Genomic DNA, 16,842 nt, shown 5'->3' with positions numbered 1-16,842 from the left:
AAAACCTTCAGATATGCAACTTAATATGTAATTAATCTACTGTAAAAAATTCAGTTCAAAATTCAATGGCTTGATATGGTTTCTTGATTTTTAAAGTTTGTGATTCTGTGCAGAATTTTTGGACTAGCAATTATACCCATTCTTTATACATGAATTTAACTCCTCAGATTTCTTAACCGTATATATATATATACAAAATACATAACCTACAACCTCTCCACCAACGAACTAAATAATAATAGCGTAAGGATAAAGAACATAAACAAAGATAAGAAGAAAGATAGAGACCTACCACACATACAAAAGTTCTTTCTTGTTTGCAACCCCATTTTTTTTTCCTTTTCTTTTCTCTCAACCTCTCTCTTCCCATGGTAGTTGGTCCTTGTAGGTGGGAAAGAGAAAAGACGGTTCGGTGATGGTGGGGGACGATGGCGGCTACTACGGAAGAGAAAGAAACATAATCTCGTTAGAAAAAAGATAGTGTAAAGTTTAAATATTGGTAGTAGTAGAATCATAAATCTATCCCACATCGTTCATAATCTAATTAGAAAAAAGATGGTGTAGAGTTTAAATATTGGTAGTAGTATAATCATAAACTTATCCCACATCGTTTAAAAACAACGCATAATGTTTGAATATAAGGGGTGATTGAGACATCTAATAATTGCCGAGCTAAGTAGCGTTAGCTTATGACTCAAGCGAGGGCACCAAAGTGGTTGGATGATGGTAAAGCTGATAGATGGCTTCAACGCTTGAACTCAGGCTAGACCAGCGAACCTATAGGTTCTAGCTAGCTTGGTTGAACTCAGGCTAAACCGATTAAACCACTAGGTTCTAGCTAGCTTGGTTGAACTTAGGCTAGACCGAGCAAACCTCTAGGTTCTACCAAGCTTAGTTAAACCCTGTAGGTTGTGGTCAGCACAGTTGAACTCAGGCTAGACCAGTGAACCTTTGAGTTGTGGCGAGCATAGTTGAACTCAGGCTAGACAGTGAACCTGTAGGTTCTCTGGCTATAGCTTTAGTTTAAGTCATTGGACAACCACCACTTTTTTTTTTTCTTTTTTTACGTGTAGTAGAAAATAAAAAATTAATATTGTGATGATCATGGATGGTCTTCTATTTGTCATGTATAAAATAAATAAATTTGTACTGTTATCATTATAGATGGATCTTGAAAATTTGAAAATCTAAATATACTTTCGCACCCTATGGATCAGTCCTTGGTGATGATTACAAAACCTAAAAATGATGATTTTTTCTATTTCAATCAATAACATTTGGTGGGTTAGGCAACTAACCAAAAAAACTCTTTTTTTTTTTCTTTTGAATAATAGATTTTTTAAATTTGCATCAAAGATTTTACATTGTTTGTGTATCTAATGTAGAATGATGTAAAAACATCACCAATTTATATTCACTTTTATTTTAAATGAATTACTTTTCATTTTTTTTATAACTTATTTGGTCCATATAGTTGCGTAGATTCTAAAACGCAAACTTTTTTCAGAAAAAGTTCATAAAAAATGAACGAAAAAAAAAAACTACAAGTTCACGGCCCAACCCGGATCTGTTCCCTAGTGGCCAGAGTCACCACACACAGTGGAATAATTTCCCTGGACTAAAATACACAGATGGTCCTAATAATCAATACACATCAGTATTGCAAAACATGGTAGTTCATTATAAACGTGAGACCACAACAAATAGTTTACAGTATGCTAAGTTCACACATGTTTCAGAAATAATTTGATTCCATTGATAATATAATAATTTTATCAAAACAGTTTAGTCTTGAAACAATAATTTAATTGTCAACAGTTCAACGTAGGGGAACATTTATAAAAATATGTAGCATGAAGCTACTCACTTGAAAACGAAATAATATAATCCTCAGATAGAGTATGAAAGTCCAACTAGTGCCTTGAACCAAGCATGAAGACTACACGTCACTACTAATTTAAAAATACTAAAGAGAATAATAAATTAAGTATCCCACACTAAAAGGCACTAACACAGCTCAACCCACTCACCATTACTCTTAAATAATACCTAAGTTCTTGTTCTTCAAGGTCTAAAATTACCCATGACATAGGTTCAATTCGAAACTTAATTAAAAGTAACTTTAAGATAAAACAGAGTTTTAAACAAACTTTGCCAATCAATTCGCTAACTTTCAAAATTACAAAACCCACTCCACGCTATTCCAAAAATTCCACAACCCTCCAGATTATAAGTAATATATCCTAAGTTTCAAACCCAATTGGTCTCAATTGATTTTCTTGTCAAAATAATTATTTCCAATTAATTATATCTAAACAGGTTGTTTTCTGCAGCACTTTAAAAAATTAATGGTTCTCTTAGTATACACGAGCAATCAAAGCAAGGTGAAGAATATAAGAAACTAGACTTGTAACCGGTTGTAATGACACTAATTTGATAATTTTTGGATTTATACCCAAAGAGAATGACACTCCCGAATTTACTGTTTTAAACCAGTTTTCTGGATAGATTTTAAACGCATCAGTTTATATGGATTTTGACTCCCAAAAATTATGAAACACTTCTGACATGCAACTCAATATGTAATTAATCTATTGTAAGAATTTTATTTCAAAATTCATTCGTGTGATATGGTTTTTTGATTTTTAAAATTTGTGATTCTGTGCAGAATTTTTGGACTAAGAATTATACCCATTCTTTATGCATGAATTTAACTCCTCAGATTTCTTAACCGTATATATATATACAAAACACATAAACCTACAACCTCTCCACCAATGAACTAAATAATAATAGAGTAAGGATAAAGAACAAAAACAAAGAGAAGAAGAAAGATAGAGACCTACCACACACACAAAAGTTATTCCTTGTTTGCAACCCCTTTTTTTTCCTTTTTCTTTTCTCTCAACCTCTCTCTTCCCATGGCAGTTGGTCCTTGTAGGTGGGAAAGACAAGAGACGGTTCGGTGATGGTGGCAGACGATGGCGACTCCAACGGAAGAGAAAGAAACATAATCTCATTAGAAAAAAAATAGTGTAAAGTTTAAATATTGGTAGTAGTAGAATTGTAAATCTATCCCACATTATTCATAATCTAATTAGAAAAAAGATAGTGTAAAGTGAAAAGTCTAGAAATCCCCTAGATGTTGATTTGTGATTATGTGTCAATTTTAAGCAGTAAACAACAATCCTAATCAAACAATCAAGACAAATCGACACAACTATTTTACGTGGAAAAATCACAATTGGGCACCTCCAATTGTGATAAAAAAAATCATGGGCAACAGCCACAAAACAATCCACTAAGAAGATATAAAGGAATTACACAGGTATACTCTCAATTACCTGGCGAATCCACGTCCGAATTGAACCAACCTCTATGTGCCTCTTCTAACCCCGTCTTCACCTCGGAATTGGCTTGACGATTGTAGACGTCCCGGAACGCCCCGGGAGGGAAATCTCGTTTTGTTCATTGGGCTTACTACAGTTCGGACTCAATTGTCACGGTCCTGTATCTTATCTCGTAGAGTGCAATGCAAGACCGATGAATCATCAAAGAGTCCAAATTCGGCAAATCGTTTTGAAAAACCGATTTTTAGAAAGAAGTGCCAAACATGGATTGCTTTGCCAGATACAGAGTCGCCACCTAAATATTTTATTTTGGGGAAATTTAGGAAACCCTGACTCATGCCTAAGGCCACGTGTCCGTCATCACCAAAGTTGCCTCAGCTCAGGAACTTGGGTACGATTGGGGAAGGTCACTTCGTGAGCACCCCCGCTCCCCTGATCAAAGATCGGCCTCTACTAACCGTGGTATCGAGTTTCGAAAACATTATGTGCTCTTATTCTGGTTATTAGCCTAGAATTACTATGTGATGTGCACAGCATACAAGTATAGATTCGGTCGCTTGAATTGGAACAAAACATCTCATGTTCGTTTTGAAAAAAAAGGTTTGAAGGTGCTACTCGCAAGTAGGCTAAGACGTGGATTTTGCCACCCTCGGGTGGGCTTAAGAAAACATGATTTTGCCACTCTCAAGTGGGCTTAAAACTCTCAATTAATGAATTGTTCCAATTCAAGTAATCCAACCTTCACCCACAGGCATTCAGGCAGTTATATCACATAAGCACATAGCCTCATGGTAAGCATGCTATCACGGCAGTCACTCACACACATGCAAGGATGCTAAGGCATAAACACTTACCGAGTACTCCGAGCCAAAGAAAGAAGCTAATTAGAAATCATGCATGAATCCAAACTATGCTAAGAATGCCTAATGCAACACATGCAAAAATGCAACTAATAGGCTCGGCTATTCTAAGATGGCATATGAGATGCAACAATCGATACATGTATTCAACTTGGAATTGAAATACAACGCAGTTAGCATGATGCGTCGAGCCCGATGCATGCAATACAGATGAATGAATGCAAACATGCGAACATATAGATGCTAATTGAAACATGCCCTAAAACTAGCCATCATGAGCTAGTAAATAAAAGGGAGAAAGACGTGTGGTTGGAAGACATACATCACACACACACACACTTATTACAACATTGCCCTCTCTCGGAGGGTCCGAATAAATAATACACAACCGAATGAATAATGAACTACAACTAATTATTACACGACATTAACTAATTAACAAACTAGTTAAGTAAGCATGTAAACTAAATGAATGTGACTGCCTCGGCTCTGTTTTGGATGACAATGGATGCATGCATGCTCGAATCGCCTTTGTCGGGAAATCCATCGCAATGCCCCCGACTCGCCTTTGTTTGCAATTGATTTCAGAAACTTGCACAGAGCTCCAAGAGGCTGAAACTCCACTCTGGGAAGTTGTGGGAGGGCTGCCGACCAGCCAATGGCATTGGAGACCACTTGCCGACCACCCATTTGTGGTGGTGACCAAAAATGGTGGTCGGCCTGCCAGAAAACCTGGTCGGCCGACCACTTTCTGCCCCTGGATTCTGGTTTTTCTGCAACAAAGGCAAGAGAGAGAGAAGGCAAGGTATTTTCAACAAATGTGTGCATGACCACTCTCCCCGTCCTTGCACAAGCTCAAAAGAGTGTAGTCTTCGATCCTCAGGCCACCAATCACGCATCTCGATGCACGATGGCCGAGGAGTCGGATTGCACGACTTAATGTGACATGAATGCACAAATAAGCACCTAAAGCCAACGACTCTATCATGGGTAGTCAAGAGTGTCGGCGACCGGGAATCGAGGCATGTTTCATCACTTGGAGGATGAAACATTCCTCGTTTCCCGTGTTTGGACTAACTCCTACTCCAAACACAATGCAACAAGTAAGGCATGCACAATGCGACTTCTAGCATGCAATCCTAATGCAATACATGCAATCATAATGCAATGTAAATTAATCATGCAAACATGCAAGGGACGACATGCAACACATGCAACTAGCAAGTACAATGCTATAAACTACATGGCATACACAATGCCCATGATGCTATATGGCATACACAGTGCGCATATATGAAGATGGACACACACAAAGAAATGAACGAGGCACACACAATGCGACGATCAATCACGCGACAACATGGATATGGCATACACAATGCAAGATGGACTTAAACTAAAATGAATGGGCCTCAGCCAAACTCAAATCAGTGGCCATATGATGAAAATGAGACAACCGAAATACATGCAAACATGTACGAATGTAAAGGACCGATCCTAAGGCACAACATGCAACTCTAACAAAGCATGGCAAAGGATGAAATATGGCAAAGAATGGCACATGATCCAGCTCTGAAATATGATGCACAATGGTCCCGAATCATGCAAACACTTTACACGATGCGTGCTAGATGGCCCGGATACCGATAATAGTGAAGTGCGTTACACTAGAGGTGCACAAAGCAATGCACAAATGGCAAAGCCAACCCCAAACAGACCGTAGGCAGGTCCAAGATAGTGGGAAATTGGTCTAAAATGATAGCTCGGAATGCATTCAAATGAAGTCCATGCAATGGTCGGTAAATGAGGCATACAAGCCCGACTCTCTAATGCACTTAAAGAGTGGAAATCATGGGAATATGGCATGCATATAAGCTCTGAAATATGATGTGCAATGGCCTCAAAACATGAAAACACCTCAGTATATGCATGCGATGGATCTCAAAACTTAAAGTTAAGCATGGATATTGAACTACAGGCATGCAAAACAAGCATCATTCGACCATGAGACCCAAAAACAGAGCTAAGGCAGTCCGAAATGTGCACAAAATCAGTTTAAGACAAGGCCAAAATATGCTAGGAAAGGCGGCCAAAACATCATGCAAAACAAGCTAGTGAACCATGACTTACACTACAACTATATGAAGCATGTGAAGGACTACCAAACCAGCCAAAAACAGAAACATGGCATGCCAAAATATGACCAAAAGCCTACTGGAACTCAGTCAACACATGCTAGAATGAGGTGCTCCTTTGAAAGGCTATGCAAGGGGTTACTCTACACATGCAAGATAGACATCAAAAATGGCAAAACCACCTCTGGAAAGAGGTTATGAGGGCCCTAAAACTCACTAAAAAGGGCCTGAAATGAGGCTAGGAAGCATGCAAGTAAAGGCTCTTTTGAAAGGCTATGAAGAGGGTTACTCTACACATGCAAGAGGGACACCTAATATGGCAAAAAAAACTCTGGACAGAGTTCATGAAGGTCCTAAAACTCATAAAAAATGGCCTGAAACAAGCTCAAGAAGTGTGTAAATATAGGCCTCTTTGTTAGGCCAACAATGCTAGTAAACAAGACAAGGGGTGAGAGGGTCACCCCTCTCTGATTTTGGGGCTCAAAACAATATGCTAGCCACTGCAAATCCACTGGATTTTAGTGGCTAGAAGGACAAATGAAGCTCACTTCAAAGGCCTAGATGCATGGCTCAAAACAAGGTGAAAACCAGCATGCAAGGGGGTAGATGACCCCCAAAAGAAAAATGACCTTTAACAAACTTCAAGAGGAGCTCAAAATATGACTTTTTCCAGTTTATGATAAAGCCCAATATGCTTGAAAACTAGGCTAAGATATGAAGCAAAACAATGCTAGAAAGGGAAAAAATGAGAGTTACCCTTATAGTCAAAAGAGCCAGCAGCTTCTAGACCAAAATAGTAAGCCTTCAACCTCTGAAAACCAGCTCCAAGGTTCTTAGAGTGATGGTGGAGGTGTTAGGGTAGGAGGTGTAGTGCAATGGTGCAAGAACAATGGAGCTTTGGTGCTTGGATGTAAGGAGATAGAGAGAGGTGCATGTATATGCCTTAGCCAAAAATTTTCAACCCTTGCAAGTGGAGAGGAGGGTCTCTCTTATAGAAGAAGAGGTCCAAGGCTTCCCTTAGAAGCTTGGAGCAAAGGGGCCAAGCTTCTTGAGGAAGCTAGACCGAAGGGGTCAAGCTTCCTCAAGAAGCTAAGAAAAGGTCAAGCTTCTCTAAGAAGCTTAGAGCAAAGGGTCCAACTTCTTTAAGAAGCCAAAACAAGAGGGTCAATCCTTCATACACGTGTATGGAGGATGGAGCAAATGCCTCCCAGCTGGCACAGCTGGATAGCACTCAGTGAGACAAAAAAGGAGAAATCTGGCCGACCAGTTCAGGTGGTCGGTCGACCCCTTGCCCTGGTCAGCCAACCAGGTTCAAAAGGGTCAATCATCAAAAGCTGGTCAGCAGCCCAGATTGGTGGTCTCCCAGGTGAAAGCAACTCCGTGGTGGTATGGGAGACCAAAAAATGTGGCTCAAAAGTGAGGGAGACTAGCTCTCTAACAAAAAAATCGGGCGGCAAAGAGAAAGGTGGTCTCCAAGAAGAAAAGGTAGTCTCCCACCCTTGTACCACCTTCCTAACAATGAAAATAGGGTCCATGCCAAAAATGAACCCACACCGATGCAAAACGAGGGTTTGAGGGTCAAAACGCGTAGCCGGGTACCCCGAAAACTGACTATCAAGCACCGGAAGTGGCGTGCGACCACGAAGGTGGTCTCCCGGGCCACAGTGTCCCTCTAGGGAGAGGAAACAAGGTGTGTGCCAAAAACCGGAGCAAACGGAGAAAGTTAAGCCGTCCCGAATCGAGGCGCACGGCCGACGACTCTGAAAATCGAAAACTGGTCTCCAAACGGGAACAATGGCCTAAGACCACGAAACATAGCCTACGGCCATTGAGAGATGGTCTACGAGACCTCTCCCTCCCTTCAGGAAGAGAAAACTGAACTTGGTTCGCAAACCGAGGTGAAGCACAGAAGAGTCCCAAAGTTCGGAGGCAAGGCTCTCAGTCGAAACTCTGTAACCTCAGAACGAGCACAATATGCACCATCACCGAGCGCTCAGTCGATGACGTACGAGTCTTAAGGTCGGTCAAAAATGGGGTGTCTACAGTTGCCCCTCTTTGACAGAACTTGGAAGTCATATGTGACGAGAGTGAATGTCAAAGCCCAGAGACGACCCATTTTTGACAGGGCCGAAGACTTAGACAAACAGGCGAGATAAACAAAGATTTGCCCACAGGCATGCCCGCAGGCAGGGGGCAAAATGCAAAATGATATGCAAGAAGATTTTGACAATTGGACTTATACGCTATGCGAAGCCGATTTGAAAATTGGACTTATACGCTACGTGAAGCCGGTTTGATAGTTGGACTTATATGCTTTCGCGAAGCCGGTTTAGAAATTGGACTTATACGCTACGCGAAGCCGGTTTGAAAATTCAGAATTTATGCAATGCAATGTAATGAAACAATGTAAATGATATGCAATGTATTTGAGATGATCAAACCACAAGCAGTATAAAACCACACAAATATCATAAACATGATGGAGATGCAAAATCCGCCTACCATAGAAAAGGTGCCGACACCCTCAAACCACAATCCCATCAGTGGAATAGGCTCGTACACATGCAGAACTATGTGTGTGTAGACGGAACACAAGATACAAGTAATTAGGTGGCATGATATAAGTGAGGAATGATCTACTGAGGAAAGATCATGATCCTAAATGCTAGATGCAACACACTACACTACATGTAATGAATGCAATGGATAAGGCGTGCGGCCAAACCGTATCTTGCCTAAGAAAGACATGGACACAAACAAACCACATCTAACACAGAAATGGTGCCGTCACCCTCAAACCACAATCCCATCAGTGGAATAGGTGCGTACACAAAATCTCATAACCATGCTTCAACGTGAAAAGTATGGGCACATGCCAAACCAAGCTTAATATGGAAAGGCACGAGTGACACAATGGAGGTGATCCAACGGATATGCAGTAAATGCGTGCAATATATGCTATATACAATGCAATGTACATACTAGAATGCAATGGATGCAATGAATGGAGTGAAAAAGGCACGTGGCCAAACCATACCTTGCCTAGAAAAGGCATGGACACAAACAAACCACGTCTAGCACATAAATGGTGCCGTCACCCTTAAACCACAATTCCCTCAGTGGAATAGGCGTGTACACATAATCACATAACCATGCTTTGATGTGAAAAGTATGGGTACATGCCAGACCAGGCTTAACATGGAAAGGATGCATGCGATGGATGCCATATGCAATGCAATAAACATAATGTGATGCAATAGATAGGAAGTGAAGGTACCTTACAGGGGCAATTGGCAACGACCTACCTCAGCAATGTCTTAACTCATGCTGATGTGGGAATCTTCCCCTTCTTTTCAGTTGAACCACAGGTACTACTTTTCTCCCTGACTGTGGTCGCAGCTTTCCCTATTCTCCAACAGGGTGACAGACTAGGTTGGTTCAGTATCCAGAACTGAGGTGCATACACATGCTATCTCAATCTATGGGGCTGCCATACAGATTTCAAGCCGAGGATATACCTCTGGGTATTTAAACCAAATTTTAGTCTCGGAAATCCCGAACCTTTGTGTTCTAGGCAAGAGCCATTCGAACTCTAGTTTTCACCATCTCAGTTGGTCTCCTAAGAACTCACCGCAAACACAGGCAGGTGGCTATACCAGACCACCGGAAGTCGTTCGGGCACGACAAACACCAAAGGAATTGCACCTTTAGAGGATTTAAGGTCTCCTAGACTAGGTGAGTGCACAAGATAGTATGATGATGATGCAGGATTTAAGGTTTCCTAGACCAGAGGATTTAAGGTCTCCCAGACCAGAGAGTGCAGAAGACAGTGCGAGCTAAAGGTGTACAAAATAGTGCGAGTAGGGTGAATGCACAAAATAGTGCGATACAAGTAAGGTGCGCAAGATAGCGCGGTGCAATGCATGCAAAATGCAATGGTGAATGCAAAGGGAAAAATCCTCCAACCATGCTGGAATCATGAGAAGAGGAAAAACAATCAATCAGGCACGCATACAACGCAACCTAAGTCAAATTCCAAACACACTAAAATCGTGTGAGGAAAGGGACACTCAAACCACGCTGAAAACTTGAAAGGAAGTCCAACAATCCGCCCAGTGCGTCTACAACGCAACCTGGGATAAATTCCAAACACGTTGAAATTGCGTAAGGAACGGGACATTCAAACCACGCTGAAATCGTGAGAGGAGGTCCAACAATCCGCCCAGTGCGTCTACAACGCAACCTGGGATAAATTCCAAACACGCTAAAATCGCATAAGGAACGGGACACTCAAACCACGCTGAAATCGTGAGAGGAGGTCCAATAATCCGCCCAGCGCGTCTACAATGCAACCTAGGATAAATTCCAAACACGCTGAAATCGCGTAAGGAATGGGACACTCAAACCACGCTGAAATCGTGAGAGGAGGTCCAACAACCCGCTCAGCGCGTCTACAACGTAACTTGGGATAAATTCCAAACACACTGAAATCGCGTAAGGAACGGGACACTCAAACCATGCTGAAATCGTGAGATGAGGTCCAACAATCTGCCCAGCGTGTCTACAATGCAACCTGGGATAAATTCCAAATACGCTGAAATCGCGTAAGGAACGGGACACTCAAACCATGCTAAAATCGTGAGAGGAGGTCCAACAACCTGCCCAGCGCGTCTACAACACAACCTGGGATAAATTCCAAACACGCTGAAATCGCGTAAGGAATGGGACACTCAAACCACGCTGAAATCGTGAGAGGAGGTCCAACAACCCGCCCAGCGCGTCTACAACGCAACCTGTGATAAATTCCAAACACGTTGAAATCGCGTAAGGAACGGGACACTCAAACCACGCTGAAATCGTGAGAGGAGGTCCAACAACCCGCTCAGCGCGTCTGCAATGCAACTTGGGATAAATTCCAAACACACTGAAATCGCGTAAGGAACGGGACACTCAAACCATGCTGAAATCGTGAGAGGAGGTCCAACAATCTGCCTAGCGTGTTTACAATGCAACCTGGGATAAATTTCAAATACGCTGAAATCGCGTAAGGAACGGGACACTCAAACCACGCTAAAATCGTGAGAGGAGGTCCAACAACCTGCCCAGCGCATCTACAACGCAACCTGGGATAAATTCCAAACACGCTGAAATCGTGTAAGGAACGGGACACTCAAATCACGCTGAAATCGTGAGAGGAGGTCCAACAACCTGCCCAGCGCGTCTACAACGCAACTTGGGATAAATTCCAAACACGTTGAAATCGCGTCAGGAACGGGACACTCAAACCACGCTAAAATCATGAGAGGAGGTCCAACAATCTGCCCAGCGCGTCTACAATGCAACCTGGGATAAATTCCAAACACGCTGAAATCGCGTAAGGAACGAGACACTCAAACCACGCTGAAATTGTGAGAGGAGGTCCAACAATCTGCCCAGCGCGTCTATAACGCAACCTGGGATAAATTCCAAACACGCTGAAATTGCGTAAGGAACGGGACACTCAAACCACGCTGAAATCGTGAAAGGAGGTCCAACAAACTATCAGGCGCGTGCTCGGCGCCACCTGAGAAAGTCCCAGAGGACAACGATCCTAAACGCAGCTTGGTGTAAAAGGATAAATGATACAAGATAACACAAGATGCAAATAAACGCAATAAGTGTGATGATACAGTACATGTTACAAGTAATGTGGAGCATGATGCTAGGGGAATGCAGTAAACAGACAAAGCGGCACTCTAGAAAGCAGCTCATAGGGTGAGTGTAGACACCCCATTTTTGACAGCCCATAAGACTTGGGCGTTACTGATGGTTTACTTGGTGATAAAAGGTGTGCAGGGCAAAGACCCAGTTTCTTCGGCAAGGGGAGAGACAAATCCCAACTTCACACCCCATTTTGGACCAAAGCTATTTTGAATGGTTTTTAGACCTTAAAACCCTCTCTTTCAAAACATTTTTGAAATAAAGTTTCTACGATGTTCCAAGGCTCACATTTTGTCAAAAAATGCACTTTTCGATAAATCGAGCAAGGGCAAAGTGGAAATGAATGAAAGAGAGATGAAATCTTTAAAAAATCTTTCAAAACACCTTGCTTAGGGGTTTGAAGTTGAAGAAAAGAGGAGAAGAGGGGAGAAGCCAAGTTGGAGAAGAAGATAGGCAAGAATTGCTAAGAGAGGGACGAGCAGTCCTCGCTAAATCAAGCTTATTTGTCTATACAGTTTGAGTTAAGGTATGAGGCCACCACCGTTGGAAATAAAACTTCCGGGGCTTCATTTTTCATTCAAGAATCTCTTAAATCCGAGACCGGAGGGCGGAGATATGATTGGTTGAAGTTGGGCATCATCCTGGTTGGACCGAAACTGAGCAGCCTTCACTAAAACAAGCATAACTTTTTGCACAGTTGGAATTTTGATGCAAGGCTGGTGCCATTGGAAATCTTACTTCCGGGGCTTCAATTTTGACACAATAATGACCTGAAAAGGAGTTCATATGAAGACGTTATGCCCATTTGAAGTTGGACCTGTAGAGCAGATTTTTCCTGCCGTCCGGCCAAAACAAATGGCCGACCGACCAAATAGATGGCCGACCGGCCAGAAAAGATGGCTGACCGACCAAGTTTGCTAGCCGATGACCTTCGGGAGTATTCTACAGATTGAATGGCTACCAGCTGTGCCAGCTGGAATGCACAGACTCTGCTCCCCATGCACGTGTGTGGTTGTTTTGCACCCTTTGCACCCCTTTTGACCCTCTTTTTTTGCACCCTTTGCTCAAAGCTTCTTGAGGAAGATTTGACCCCATGTCTTGGCTTCCTCAAGAAGCTTTCACCTTTGCATTAGCTTCTCTTAGAAGCTTGGTCCCTTTGACCCTTTTGTATAGCTTCTTTGAGAAGCTTTATGCCATTTCCTTGCTCTATAAAAGAAACCCATCCTCCTCCATTGTTTTGGTTCAGCAAAATCAGACCTAATACATACATATAACATATATATCACCCTCTCTCTATATATCTCCCTCTCTCTCTACATTTGGGTGTGTTAGAGTGTTCAAAGACCCTTGTTCTTGGCCTATTGCACCACACCTCATAGCCATACACCACTACCATTGGACTGAAGTTCTTGGGAGGGTGTATTGAGCTCCAAAAGATGGTTTTTGGCCCCTGAAGCTGCTGGTCTCGAATTTGGTCTTCAAGGGTAAGTTTCTTCCCTTTTTTAGCACTTTTTGTACCTCATTTTAGCCTATCTTGCTTGCTGATTTCAGCTTGGTGTATAACATAAAAAAGTTTTTCTTTTTTGTGTTTAAGATACTTCATTCAGACCACTTTTGTGTTTGGGGTCGTTTACCCCCTCTTAGGCCTTGTTTGGCCCCATTTTTGTGTGATTTTGGTGAGCTCCGGGACTACCTTCTTTGGGCCTCCTCACCACTGAAATCTTGAGGGGTTTCAGTGGTGAGGATGGTGGTTTGAGGTCCTAAGAAGGAGGGGGGTGACCCTCTCCCTTGTTGCCTTGTTTGTTGCCCTTTTTGGCCTTCCAAAGGGGCTCCTATTTTCATGCTTCCAAGCCTTGTTTCAAGCATTTTTCAGTGGGTTTTAGGACCCCCATAAGCCATTTCCAGAGTTGGTTTGGTCTTGCTAAATGTCTATCTTGCATGTGCTTAATAACTCCTTGGATGGCCCTCTAAAGTAACTCATCATTTTTGCATGCCATGGTTGCATATCAGTGGTTATTTGGGCCTATTTTCACATGTTTTATTCACTGATTTTTGATGGTTTGGTAAGATTCCATGTGCATCATATACTTTCCATACAACCCATGTTTGCTAGTCAAAGTTGCATGCTATTTTAGTCCATCTTGCTAACATCTTTTGGCCATGCTTTGAACTGGAAATATGCATGTTTTGGGAGTGTCTTGCATCTGTATTCATGCTTCATGATCAAATAATGCATGCTTTGTATAGCTATAGGCCAATGCGTATGCCTAGTTTTGCGTTCCGGGGCCATTCCATGCATCGGGTGTCATGTTTCCATGATTCGGGGCTGTTTTGTATCACATTTCAGTGCTGGAATTACATGCTTGTATGCCATATTTCATGCCTTGCCATGCCTTGTTAGAGTTGCATACTATGCCTTAGGTTTGGTCCTCGGTTTGCGTGCATGCGTGCATGCATTTCGAGAGTCTCATTTTTCATCTAATGGCCACTGATTTTGGCATGCTTGCGAGCTATCCATGTTAGTTTAAGTCCATCATCGCATGTTGTTGCATGCCATGTTTGCTTACATGTTTAGGTTGCGCGCCTAGTATACATTGCTCATTTGCATGTTCATGTAGCCTCCATGCCTAGGTTGCATTTCATTGAGCATGCATCCCTTGCCTCTTGATCAATCATGATAGGGGTTGGGGCCCTTTGATGTGTTTTGTGCTTGCATTTCATTTGATATCAAAGTTGCAAAACTTGGCCTCTTAGGCCATCATGCATAATTGATGGCCCGAGGGTCGAGGGTTATGCTCCCTTGAGTCCCTTGCATGATAGGGAGTGTGCCCGCGCATACATGTGCTTGAAATTCTATGCCATGCACTGTCTGTCCTTGTTGCTATCAAAAACCAGCTTCTGCAAGAAGTTTCTACCGACCGGCACTGAAGAATGCCGACCGACAAAGGTGCGCCTAGGAACTGTGGTTTAGATTAAGAACCGTGACACAAATCAAGTCCGAACTGTAGTGAGGCCCACGGGCGCGTCTACAGTTTCTGGCGACTCTGCTGGGGATTTAGAGAGCTTGACTCGAACTCGTGATATCCTGTTTTGATCTCACTTGTGTGTCTCTTTGCATTGCATGTGCATAGGTGCGCCTAGGAACACAGTGTTTGCCATCTGCCATTCCTGAACGGTTTGTCGGAGGCTTGTCTTGTCAAGGCATGACCATAAGGCTGACCGGTTATGGGCTCTGACAATATGGGAACACAAACCCCAGTTTTACGGGGGCACCCTTTTCGACCATTCGACCTAGTGCATATTCGGATCCATAGTGACCATTCCAAGTTAGGACAGGCTGCTTACCCGATGCTAGGTTGTTTGAAAACCGCTGCGTGCGTAGTGAAACCATAGCTCCTGACAAAATAGGACAGGGAAACCCTACCCCAACATAGGGGTGTTTTGGCTCTCTCTTACTTGCTATGTGCTTTTAGAGTGTATTTCTACAGGGACGCATATACCAGTTTGCAAGTCTGGGTATCAGGCCTGTGGGCATCAGCATCAGTATTTGGGGAATCAATTTTACCCGAGGGTATCAGTTTACAGGCAGATATTTGGGAAACAGTGATCAGTATTTAGTACATTCATCCTAGTATGCTCAAATCCGTTCCAGTGAAATTGTGTTGAGATGCTGTCTGTTTTCTCTCTTGCTAGGTAGTCCTAGAACTATAGCTTCAGAAGGCTCCGATATCCCCGGGGTACATTGGACTAGTGTTGATAGACTTTGTTAGGTCAGAAATTCAATTCAAGGGCAACCAGTGTTCTTTCGCTGAGGCAAGGCAAAGAAAGGCCAGTCAGGGCTCACCGGTTCATCTGATCCGTCAGTCACCAGTCACGTCACCTTTGTTCAGACTCAGCAGACCATGATGGCCCAGGGTTCGGGAGAATTTGTGGCCGTGATAGCAGCGTTAAATCAGGGAACTGCCATGCAGGCTGAGACCAGTATTGAAATGCAGCATCCATCTGGGGCATCTGCCTCACATCCAGCTTTGGGACCCTAGCCAAACTTTGATCCACTTCTGCCAGTTGAAGATTTACAGTGTCCGAATCCTCGAGAAAGGTTGACTCAAGCTCAGGTGCTCAGACCCCTAGTGCAGCCTAATGAGAGACTTTATCCCCTTGATGTTAATGAGCTCAATCCGACTGCAGTGAAGATTGCGAACCTTGAGAAGCAATTCAAAAAGGCACAGGGCCTTAACTCCATTCCCGGCATTGAGGATGGGCACACCGAGGCTGCCATTCGGCTCCCAGACAGATTCAAAATGCCATATATTGACCGTTTCGACGGGTCTGGAGATCCAATGGTACATATTCGACTTTTCTTGGATGTCCTGAAGCCGATGGGTCTGACTAAGCCACAGAAACTCTCTCTGTATGGAAGAACCCTGTCGGGTGTAGCAACCACTTGGTACGCTAAGTTGGAAGATAAAGTGAAGCAAGACTGGGAAGAATTGGCTGAGGCCTTTGTTGATCAGTATTCCTACAATACCCAAGTTGAAATGACCATGCAAGAGCTTGAAACAACCCGCCAGAACCCAACAGAGCCTTTTGTGGAATTTGTTGCAAGGTGGAGAGCAAAGGCAACACAGATGACAGATCGGCCTTCCGAGAGGGATCAAGTGCAGATGATGGTACGAAACCTCGAGCACGATATGTTGCAAAAGTTGATAGTCGCTCCACTATTCACTTTCAAAAGTTTGCATGAACTGGGGGTTCAGGTCGAGAATGCGTTCAACAGTGGGATCATCCCCAGAACAA

Source organism: Camellia sinensis, unplaced genomic scaffold (assembly GCF_055761805.1).
Source record: "Camellia sinensis isolate YWXY unplaced genomic scaffold, ASM5576180v1 Unanchor6, whole genome shotgun sequence".
NCBI lineage: Eukaryota > Viridiplantae > Streptophyta > Magnoliopsida > Ericales > Theaceae > Camellia > Camellia sinensis.
The sequence above is the reverse complement of the archived record's forward strand: the minus strand, read 5'-3'. Positions refer to the sequence as shown.